The 2,906-nt window shown below is 37.1% G+C and overlaps 1 pseudogene; it reads left to right on the top strand.

Annotated features, from left to right (window-relative positions):
* The first annotated feature begins 374 nt into the window (after window positions 1-374).
* LOC112479197 lies at window positions 375-492 on the top strand (annotated as a pseudogene).
* The last annotated feature ends 2,414 nt before the right edge of the window (window positions 493-2,906 follow it).

The following is a 2,906-nucleotide window of genomic DNA, read 5'->3' as shown; positions in this document are numbered from 1 at the left end:
TATGATTTCACTTATATGCGGAATCTAAGGAATAAAAAGAACAAACTAATCAAAAACAGACTTACAAATGTAGTGGACAATTTGGTGACAGACAGAGTGGAGGGGCATTGGGGGGCTTGGAGAATGGGGTGAAGGGTTAAAGAAGTACAAATTAGTAGCTGATGGATGGTCACAGGGATGGGGAGCACGGCATAGGGAATGCAGTTAGTGTTAACACGTTGGCTAGGTGGAGGGTATGGGGAGGAAGGAAGCAATTGGGGAAATCGTTTTATGAACTATATAGGTATCTAACCATTGTACTGTATACTTGAAACTAATTAAATAAATTTTAAAAATAATAAATCACAGAAAAAAATACATGAATGAAGAATGGTGTCTACGGCCATGCCACCCTAAACACGCCTGATCTCGTCAGATCTCAGAAGCTAAGCAGAGTCAGGCCTGGTTAGTACTTGGATGGGAGACCATCTAGGAAGACCAGGTGCGTAGTAATAACTACATTTCTATCAACAAGTACCTCAGATAGAAAAGAGTTAAGTGCTCCAACCAAAAGATAGGGAAGCTGAATGATTAAGAAAAACAAGACCCTTACATATGCTGCCTACAAGAGACTCACTTCAGATTAAAAGACACACACAGACTAAAAGGAAGGGGTTGGATAAAGATTTTGCCTTGATGGACCTAGAAGATATTGCCTAATGAAGTAAGATAGAGAAAGTCAAATACATGTGGAATCTAAAGAACAACAAAAACGGAAACAAATTCATAGATATAGGGAATATTTTGACAGCTACTAGATGGGAGGGGAGGGGTTGGGGGGACAGTGAAAAAATGAAAAATGGCAAAGGGATTAAGAAGTACAAATGGATAGATACTAAATAGTCATGGCGATATAAAGTGTAGCATAAGGAAAATAGTCGACAATGTTGTAAAAAATATGTAAGTGGGAGAGGGGTACCTGATTTAGTGGGGTGACCACTTTATGAATTATATAGATCTCTAACCACTATATTGTACAACTGAAACTAATATATTATTGTATCTCAACTGTAATTGAAAAAACTCATTGAATTGTACAATGTAAATATGAGCAACTAATTGTCTATTATACTTCAATAAAGCTGGGGAAAAAAAAAAGAAAAAGAAAAAGAAAGAATTCCCTAGTTTTGTAAAACACAATCTATGTCTGTGTTTCATATGTCTTCAGGAATATAAACCAAACTGCTAATGTGTGAGCCCGATTTAAAGTTTGCTTGGGGAGCTGGGAGAGGGAAATGAGTTTTATTTTTTACATTATACATGTACGTATTAAGTTTGTTATAGTAAACATGTTTTACCGTTCTACATTTTTTCAAAAGAGAAATAATAAATCATTTTCCCCCTGAGGCTAAAAGGACATGGGCTCATTGTGGAAAATGTAGAAAAGTACGAAAAAGAAACTAACAATCACAACAGTTAACATTTTAGCATGTTTTCTTTCAGGTTACCTTTTATGCATTTTTTACATAGTTGAGTTCATACTGTACATAGTTTTGTATCCCATTTTGTTCTCTTAAGATTAAAACATAAGTATTTTCCCATGTCATGATAATATTTGGATGGCTGTATCATACACCATTTTATGGTTTCGTCACAATTCAAGTCATTTAATTAGCTATTTCTTAAAGTTGAACATTCAGGTTCTTTCCAGTTTTTCCATATTTAAAACGATTCTCTGATGAGCATCTCAGTAATGAAATCTGCGCATTTCTAAGTGTTTTCTTGGAATGGATTACTAGAAGTGAAATTACTGGATCAAAGAGTAGACTTCTACAAGTGGGATTATGGATAGAAAATATTTTTATGGATAACAAAAGGTTACACAAATTTTTATTCCCCTCGACGGTGTGAAAAGAGACTGATCAATCTCTTGCCAGTGTTGCATAGCATCCTTTTTTATTTTTTTTCTTCTATCTTTCCCATAGGAAAATGGTCGGTGACAGTGGTATCTCCGTTTTTCATTGCTAGCGAGACTGAACATTTGTCATATGCTAATTTATTCCCCAGTGGTATCCCCTCTTCTATGAACTACTTATTTCTATTTTTGTCCATTTGACTAAAGTCTTCCAGATTTTCTTATCAATTAAAATGAGCTGTTAAAAGATTTCAACCCTTCGTTTGTCATTTTGGTTGCAAATGAAAATATTTTTTACAAATTTGTTGGTTTGTAAAAATGTCTTGGCCATACGGTTTTTTTAAAAAGATAATTAGATTCTAAGTATAGCCGAGTTTGAGCCTTGAGTAAATTAGAGAAGTTTGACAGAAGATCTGAAAGGCCCATTTCAGCTAACCTTAAATTTAGATCATAGGCCGATTTAAAGATTGTTCAGCTCACATGCACTTTTAAATGGCTTAAAATGAGGTGGGGCGCCAGGGATGAAAGCAGTTTATGCCAGAAATTTTTAGAATTCTGAGGTAGGGAGCCAATTCTCTCAAGTCTCCTGCGTGTTTGAGAAGCAGAGTAAATTACAAGCAAGCGAACAGAATTCCTGATGGAAAAGTACAGCTCTGGGCTGCAGATGTGGGCATGGCCTGGTTTTAATTATTCCCCGCTCCTCGCCCGCCATTCTTTCTTCCACTCCCCTCCCCCCGCCACAATAAAGAGAGCAGCCAGATTAAGACTCTAAAGGATGCAGACTGTCTGTCCTTCCCACTTAAGGCCTGCTCCTGTGCAGACGGTTAGCACATCAAAGACCGGATGAAATAAATACCTAGGAAAGGAACAAACCAAACCTAGATTCTTCCAAGTCCCCCACCCTGCCTTCGTCTGGGCTTCAGCACAGGGTTACTGAGACTGCCAAGGGTAGCTCGACAGACTTCAAATACAAGAACGCTGCCAAACAAAGAAACTTTGCTCATTATTCTGA

This window comes from Pteropus alecto, unplaced genomic scaffold (genome assembly GCF_000325575.1).
Source record: "Pteropus alecto unplaced genomic scaffold, ASM32557v1 scaffold280, whole genome shotgun sequence".
In the NCBI taxonomy this organism is placed as follows: domain Eukaryota; kingdom Metazoa; phylum Chordata; class Mammalia; order Chiroptera; family Pteropodidae; genus Pteropus; species Pteropus alecto.
The sequence above is the reverse complement of the archived record's forward strand: the minus strand, read 5'-3'. Positions and strand labels throughout refer to the sequence as shown.